Source organism: Macrobrachium rosenbergii, chromosome 48 (assembly GCF_040412425.1).
Source record: "Macrobrachium rosenbergii isolate ZJJX-2024 chromosome 48, ASM4041242v1, whole genome shotgun sequence".
NCBI lineage: Eukaryota > Metazoa > Arthropoda > Malacostraca > Decapoda > Palaemonidae > Macrobrachium > Macrobrachium rosenbergii.
Window position 1 is genome coordinate 76649873 of NC_089788.1, and position 9394 is coordinate 76659266.

Genomic DNA, 9394 nt, shown 5'->3' on the forward strand with positions numbered 1-9394 from the left:
TTAGAGAAGTTAGACAGCAAGACTGAGGAAAGGAATGGAGATCAAATAAAAGACTAAATAAAAAGTGGGTGTAGCTATCGCCCTAAGGAACGCCACAAACACCCTTTAACAATGCCTACAGTGCGCCACGTGAGGTGCAATGACGTCACCAACTCCCCACGGATGTCACATACAGGAACATTATTGACGAACCTGTTCCAATATTTACGAGATAACGAAGTTACTCACAACCCGTCCGACGTGTTATGATCACAACACTTTGTTTTAGCTCTGATGAAGTATAGTAGATGCGAAGCTATGTGAAGGTAATTATATTAAAACACGCTCAGTGGCTAATTGTTTAAAAGCTGCTCTAGTTTTCAAAGTTTGTATTGATTTCTATTAGGGGAGGGCGTACTGATGTTTTGTGTGTGTGTTGTGTGTGTGTGTGTGTGTGTTTGTATGTGGATGTTGTGGAATTGCCAAAATATGTGAGGATATTTTTTTTTCTGTGTTATTTCAAAATGAGTGTTATTTCCCAAAATATATATATATATATATATATATATATATATATATATATATTTATATATATATATATATATATATATATATATATATATATATATATATATATATATATATATATATATATATATACATACATACATACATACATACATACACACACATACATACATACACCACAGCTGCAAGGGTCCACACACACACAAAACACTCACAACACACATTTGCATTTTAGTGGAATTCCCAGGAACAGCAATGGGAATCCATTTGAATATGAATAGGCCCTGATGATGTCGACACCTCCCTCAGGTATTCTGCGTTTCGTCCGAGCCTCCTTCGAGTTACTTTGCCTCAGCCCACTGAATTTGTGACGCCAGGAAATCAGAGCACAAGAGTGTGGTAATGTCCTTTCAACCTTGTCGAGTGGGAATATGGTTTTAGGATATCAAAAAAGAAATGTTATCAGCATTAGACTTAGAGTCCATTGATATATTATTTTTTCAACCTTGTGAAATGGGAATATGGTATTAGATATCAGAAAGGAAATGTTTCTAACATTAGACTAGAGACGATTGATATATCATTTAAGGTCTGGGTTTTATTATTTATTTACAGGAAAATATTCAGGCATAATTCATGATTTTATAAGGATTAGATATGCATAAAAGTGTGGCAATATCCTTTTTAACATTGTGAAGTCAGAGTATGGTATTGAAATATCAAAAAGGAAATAATATAATTATTATACTAAAGACGAATAATAAGCTACTTAATCTAGTTGATTTAAAAGAAAGTTAAATTAGAGTTTGACGAAGATTAGATATTTAAAAAAATACGGTAATATCTTTTTTAACCATGTGAAGTGGGAATATGGTATTAGAATATCAAAAAGGAAATAATACTGATATTATATTTGAGACGATTTATATATTAATTAATGTTGTCTATTTAGAACAGTATAGATTAGGGTTTGATGAAGATTATAGATTTACCAAAGTAAAGTAATACCTTTTTTAATATAGTAGTGAGAATAAAGTATTGGAACATCAAAAATGAAACTGTAATAATATTGAAATAAAGACAATTGATATATTACTTAACGTTGTGGATTTAGAATTGATTTTTGAGAATATATTTCAAGATAATAAAGTGAGATTATAGCAAAAAAAAATTGTAAATAAGTAATATTCATAATTATCATAAATATAGTCATGCATAAATTAGAGTAATAAAAGATTAAATACTTGAAAATATTGTAGAAGACCTTACAATTATATGAAATAATATTTCAGGCAAACTCAAATCTTTTTACTAAACTGCAGAATGAAGACATTGAGAAACAGGCTTTCTGTAAATCACCATCCCTTCGGATACACTACATTAGTAATATTAAAATATTCATTCTTAGTTTTCTGTAAAAGAAAACTATTGTACAGGCTTTGTCCGTCCGCACTTTTTCCTGTCCGCACTTTTTCTGTCCGTGCTTTTTTTGTCCGCACTTTTTTTGTCCGCACCTTTTTTTGTTCGAACTTTTTTCTGTCCGCACTTTTTTTGTTCAGCACTTTTTCTGTCCGCGCTTTTTTTTGTCCGCACTTTTTCTGTCCGGACTTTTTTTGTCCGCACTTTTTCTGCCCGCACTTTTTTTTGTCCGCACTTTTTCTGTCCGCACTTTTTTTGTCCGCACTTTTTCTGCCCGCACTTTTTTTGCCCGCACTTTTTCTGTCCGCACTTTTTTCTGTCCGCAGTTTTTTCTGTCCGCACTTTTTCTGTTCGCCCTCAGATCTTAAAAACTACTGAGGCTAGATGGCTGCAAATTGGTATGTCGATCATCCACCCTCCAATCACCAAACATACCAAATCGCAGCCCTCTAGCCTCAGTAGTTTTTATTTCATTCAAGGTTAAACTTAACCATAATCGTGCGTCAGGCAACGATATAGTCCAGGCCACCACCGGCCCGTGGTTAAGTTTCACGGGCCGCGGCTCTTAAGCATTATACCGAGACCACCGAAAGATAGATTTATTTTCGGTGGCATTGAGTATACGATGTACAGAAAACTCGTTTTTTTCTTTTTACAAACAGATAAGGTGACACCCTCCATCTTCGATGTCAGGTAAAACCAGAAATTGCGATGTTTATTTGAGAAAGCTTTTTCCGGGGAACTTGTTTATATGTCTGCTTTCCTTAAAGCTTTCCCTTATTTGTTTCTTGTTTATGGTGTTTTTTCCTTATAGTGAATGTTTGTGGTGAAGGTTATTGTGGAGGTTTATGGTGAAGGAATGTTATGGACTGAGCAAAGATTTGGTGTGAAGTTGCATTTGTAAATGAAGTATTTTCTTCCATTAAAGAATGAGTAATTTATTTTTTCATTTGCATATAGATTCATACACAAGAATACGTAGGCATACACATACATACACATATATTTTATATATATATATATATATACGTAGATATGTATATGTATATATGTATATATATATATATATATATATATATATATATATATATATATATATATATATATATATATATATATATATATATATATATATATTAAACTACTTTGCTACTCTATTTCATAAGTAAAACTATTACTGGACAGACTTAACATTTACGATAAAAGAGCCAGTTAGACAATTCTTTAAATGAAAGGAATGGAGTTTATCAAGAAAGACAGTATCGCCCTTAACTAATGATCATTTCCTCTCCAAGGGGTCCACAACCTTCCACTAGGCTCTCTGCTGCCTTGAGATACTATTTTTTCAATCCCAAGCTATTGACACTTTCTAGGGCAGAGGAAAAAGTACCATAACCATCCTAGTCCTCCATTCTTCCTACATGGACAAACCACCTCACAATAATGCCATTCATATTTTAACCGTCCTTATCCATGAAGCTGTCCCATACTATTACATCTTCCATTCCATGTTGTTAGCACTTTTTTTTATCCCTCCTCTTTAACTGATAGTCTCCCCTTCTTCCTACATGAACCAACCACCTCATAAATAATCCTGCTCATTTGTTAACCATGTCCGTCGTTTTCTTTCTACTTCTGTGTATAACTTCACTTTCCATACTTTGTATCTCTCACTCACACACACACACACGCTCATATATATTATATATATATATATATATATATATATATATATATATATATATATATATATATATATATATATACATATATATATACACATATATATATATATATATATATATATATATATATATATATATATATATATATATATATATATATATTATAAAGCAAGCCATTTAAAGCCATTATTCGTCTCAGCATATTTGAAATCTCTCTTTATCCACTCTCATTCAACGGGCACACTTCACTGCCATAAAGGAGGAAATAGCAGACACACATTTCAACGCCACACAATACCAACGCGGATCCATTTCGGGGGAGGGGGGGGAGAAAGTCGATGAGAAAACAATGTTGACGTCTCATTGTGAATAGAAACGTTTATCTCGCCTAATGATCCTTAAACTTAGAAAGAATGGGATTCGCCCTGATTTATGAAGTCATTGATAATTGCGAAAACGTTTTCCGAGGCTTTTTTCTCGGAAGTGTTCCTCTGATTATAATCGTTAATGGACCTTATATCAGTGGTTTTTAACCAGGGGTGCTCGCACCCCTAGGGGGTGTGAAGACGGTTCCTAGGGGGTGCGAGGATGCCTGTGAATAATTAAAGCAAAATATATTTTTATAAACGCATGTTATTTTTTTCTGCAAAAAAATAAAAAAAATAAAATGATAATAATAATAATAATAATAATAATAATAATAATAATAATAATAATAATAATAATAATAATAATTTTTTTTCAGCAATTCAGGGGGTGCGAGAACTGACTGCTGATTTTGAGAGGGGTGCATACATTGAAAAAGGTTTAGAACCACTGAATTATATGATGATTGTAGAGAAACGTGGCAACACGTTTCCACAATTGATAAAGATGTGATTGTATTTTGTACAATCTATGAAGACCTCGTAGATGAAAATGATTTTTGATTTTGGTCCAAGATTCATATAATTCACTTTACACCTTCTTTAGGTTAGTGTTGGAAAATATATACGAAATATTTCAGTGGGGGAAAGACATTACAAAGGTATTGAATTTCATATGTGCAACTCATTTCCAAAAAAGTCTTGAAAATGATGTTTGAATATATTATTGGTAATAAAAATTTGATAAAACAAGTATTATACATGCATACTATTTTACTTTTGAATTTCGTGAGTTTGTACATAAGCAAACGTGAACAGCTGTTAGCAAAAATTTAGAAAATAATTCAAAATATAATTGTGTGGCATTACAAAAATAACTGGTATATTTCTCTTGTCCACTGAACAGAAGGAAAATAACCCAGATCTAAATTTAGAAATAAGGAAATAATGATTTGTTATTGACTTGTAACGACAGAAAAATTTCAGAATAGACGAGAGACCAGATAACACAATTGAAACATTGAACTATATAGATCAGCGGTTCTCAATCTATTTTCAGTGATGGCACCCTAACTAATGTAAGCATTACAGTGGCACCCCTTCTTATTTAATGAATCAAATGATTATCCATTCTCAAATCAGCACACTGCATTGCAAATTGGTACGTTGATCATACACCGTCCAGTCATCAAACATACTAAATTGCAGCCCTCTAGCCTCAGTAGTTTTTATTTTATTTAAAGTTAAAAATTTAGTCGTGATCGTGCATCTGGCAACGATATAAGCCAGGCCACTACCAAGCCGTGGTTAAGGTTTAATGGGCTGAGGCTCTCACAGCATTATACCGAGACTACCGAAAGATAGATCTATTTTCGGTGGCCTTGATTATGCGATATACAGATAACTCGATTCACCGAAGAAACTTTGGTACATTTTTTACTTGTTTTCTCTATTCCTTCATATTTATCTATTTATCACCTTTTCACCTTTTCTTCAACTTGACTCGGTCCAGAAATATTTCAGCTGTAGATTTAAAGAAAGAATAAAGGAAATCAGTCATTAATTTAAAGTAAACATTTGGTATTCTTGATGTCACCTGGAAAAGAGAGAAGGAAATCAGTGAATAAATTAAATAGATGTTTGGTATTGCCGATACAGTGTGGTCCATGGGACACTGAAAATGCAAAATTCATTATTTTTTAGGTTTTGTTTACAAACCTTAGATATATGGTAGCTCTTGGAGCTGGCGTTATTTCCAGCAACCCTTCTCCCTTTCGTCTGGGCAAAATAAATGGTGCTAGAACAATAGACCCAGAGTTAAGATAATACCAGCCTTCTCTCTCTCTCTCTCTCTCTCTCTCTCTCTCTCCTTCTCTCTCTTCCACTTTTTTTCTCAATAAATAGAAGGTTACTTTGATCTCTCTCTGTCTCTCTCTCTCTCTCTCTCTCTGTTCATTTTTTCTCAATAAATAGATGGTTCTGTTCCATTTTTTTCTAGGAAGGAAACAATAAATGGATGGTTACTTTGATAGACCAGACCCCAACCCAACCTCTCTCTCTCTCTCTCTCTCTCTCTCTCTCTCTCTCTCTCTCTCTCTCTCTCTCTCTCTCTGTTCCATTTATTTCTCGGAAGGGGAAACAATAAATAGATGGTTACTCTGGTAGAACCGACCCCAACCCAACCTCTCTCTCTCTCTCTCTCTCTCTCTCTCTCTCTCTCTCTCTCTCTGTTCCATTTATTTCTCGGAAGGGGAAAACAATAACTAGACTGTTACTTTGTTAGAACAGAATCTAGCTACGTGGGACGTTTATATAACACGAGAATTCCATTCTTCACCTCTACACAATGGGAGGACATTTTAATATTCCTACATCGTGGGAAATCCAATGATTTCTAATGCTGAGTTGACCGTTATTGCCTCCTGAAATGGCTCTTGGGTAAATTGATTTTTACGGCCGTGATTTCTGACAGACAGACAGACAGACAGAACACAGAATTTGCCGTTGAATAGAAAAGACGTAAGCAAAAATCATAGGCGGTTTCCACCTACTCAAATGAATTCTAGTTTTCTGTAAAAGAAAACTATTGTGCCGGCTTTGTCTGTCCGTCCGCACTTTTTCTGTACGCCCTCAGATCTTAAAAAACTGCTGAGGCTAGAGGGCTGCAAAGTGGTATATTAACCATCCACCCTCCAGTCATCAAATATGCCAAATTGCAGCCCTCTAGCCTCAGTAGTTTTTATTTTATTAAAGGTTAAAGTTAGACTTAATCGTGAGTCTGGCACTTATAAAAGACAGGCCACCACCACGCCGTGGTTAAAGTTTCATGGGCCGCGGCTCACACAGCATTATACCTAGACCACCGAAAGGTAGATTTATTTTCGGTGGTCTTGATTATACGCTGTACAGAAAACTCGATTGCTCCGAAGAAACTTCGGCGCATTTTTTACTTGTTTATTTTATCTTGTAGCTTTTTTAAGAATCGACAAGGAATTCTTTTCAAATGCCCCATCAGACGATAATCTATATATATATATATATATATGTATATATATATATATATATATATATATATATATATATATATATATATATATATATATATATATATATATATATATATATATATATATATATATATATATATATATGTATATATGTATATAACACTGTTTGTGAATACTATTCCATAATTTGCGATTAGTATAAATATTTCTTTAATATTTTTGACCCGTTGAGATCAGGTGCAGCAATTTGTAACTTGACGATTTGAATAATATTAATCGAGTCATCTTGCAATGCAAGTGTATTGATTTATATTAAAGTTCAGTAAAATAATTACGAGAAATAATATTCCCTTGCATTGATTCCCAGAGGCATAGCAATATAAATTTATATCATTTTTAATATTCTAAAATATTTACGAGACAAAGTGGCATGTCTTATCAAATTTATATATTTTTAATATTCTGAAATATTTACGAGACAAACTGGCATATCTTATCAGATTTATTTATTTTCAATATTCTGAAATATTTACGAGACTAAGTGGCATGTCTTATCAAATTTATATATTTTTAATATTATGAAATATTTACGAGACAAAGTGGCATATCTTATCAGATTTATTTATTTTCAATGTTCTGAAATATTTACGAGACAAAGTGGCATATCTTATCAAATTTATATATTTTCAGCATTCTGAAATATTTACGAGACAAAGTGGCGTGTCTTATCAAATTTATATATTTTCCATATTCTGAAAAATTTACGAAACAAAGTGGCATGTCTTATCAAAGTTATATATTTTCAATATTCTGAAATATTTACTAGACAAAGTGGCATATCTTATCAAATTATATATTTCCAATATTCTGAAATATTTACGAGACAAAGTGGCATATCTTATCAAATTTACGAGACCAAGTGGCATATCTTATCAAATTTATATATTTTTCAATATTATCAAATATTTACGAGGCAAAGTGGCATGTCTTATCAAATTTATAGATTTTTAATATTTCAACATATTTAAGAGACAGAAGGTGAACAAACAAAAAAAAACAAAGGTTTTTGAACCTCACTCACAGTTTTCGAGTCTCAAAAAAAAAAAGATAAATAAAAAATATAAAAAAATCGTCAAATCTCTCTGACAAACAAGTAAAGAAACTAAAGAAAAAACTATACTAAAAAAATTATATAAAGTGTGTTGTCACGACAGAGTCTGGAAAGCCAATCTGACGATGGACTAAAAAAAAAAAAAAAAAAAAAAAATACAAAACTGTACGTTGGTTGACTGACTTTATTGAAAACTTAAACGTTACCATGAATATTCCCCTCATTGAAAATTAAGCAATATGTAAATGTACTGACATACGAACTCTTAATGAAATGCAAAAAATAAAAAAACTCGGAAAAAACAAATAATAGAGGAAAATATTTCTCTAACGAATAACGGAGTCAACAATTTTTATTTATGTTGGAATTCCTGAATCTTAATTTTTTTCATCACTTCCGGTTAGAATATAATTTTAATTAATTTGTAATAGAATTAGATTTATAAACTATATTTGCATATTAATGTCCATTACCGGAACTTTGCATGGTAATATATGATTTTTCTACAAACTCAGTCAGCCAACTTCCAGTTTTTTTTTATTGTTTAGTTAATCGTTAAATTGGATTTCCAGACTCTATCGTGACAACAGACTATATATATATATATTTTTTAGGTTCTTTTCTTGTTTGTTCGAGAGCTTTGACTATTTTTTTTTTTTTTTTTATTTGTTTTGAGACTCGGAAATTGGGAGTGAGGTCAAACCGACCGCTTTGAAGCCCAAACTTTGTTTTAATTTGTCCACGTTCTGTCTCTTAAATATGTCGAAATATTAAAAATATATGAATTTTATAAGATATGCCACTTTGTCCCGTAAGTATTTCAGAATATTAAAAGCAATATAAATTTATATTGTTATGCCTCTATAAGTAAATGTGATGGAATATTATTTCTCGTATTTATTTGACTGAACTTAACTTTAATATAAAAATGCAAATATATATATATATATATATATATATATATATATATATATATATATATATATATATATATATATATATATATATATATCTGAAAACTGACTACAAGCGTTACCACATTGCAATGAGGAGCCAGAACCGCTTCTGCAATTAGGAAATGGCCTAAGCGCCTCTCGATTTGACCCGGAAACAGACCATTACCTTAAGAGAGAGGCCATTTACTTACAGGCCATTTACTTAGAGACCATTTACCTAGAGGCCACTTACTTCACGCTCTGGCCACTAAGAGGACGGGACAGTTACTGAGCTGAAAATTCTCCGGGATGGCCCGATATCACTGATCCCTGAGCCCGAAAGGTTAGTTAGACCCAAAGCCGC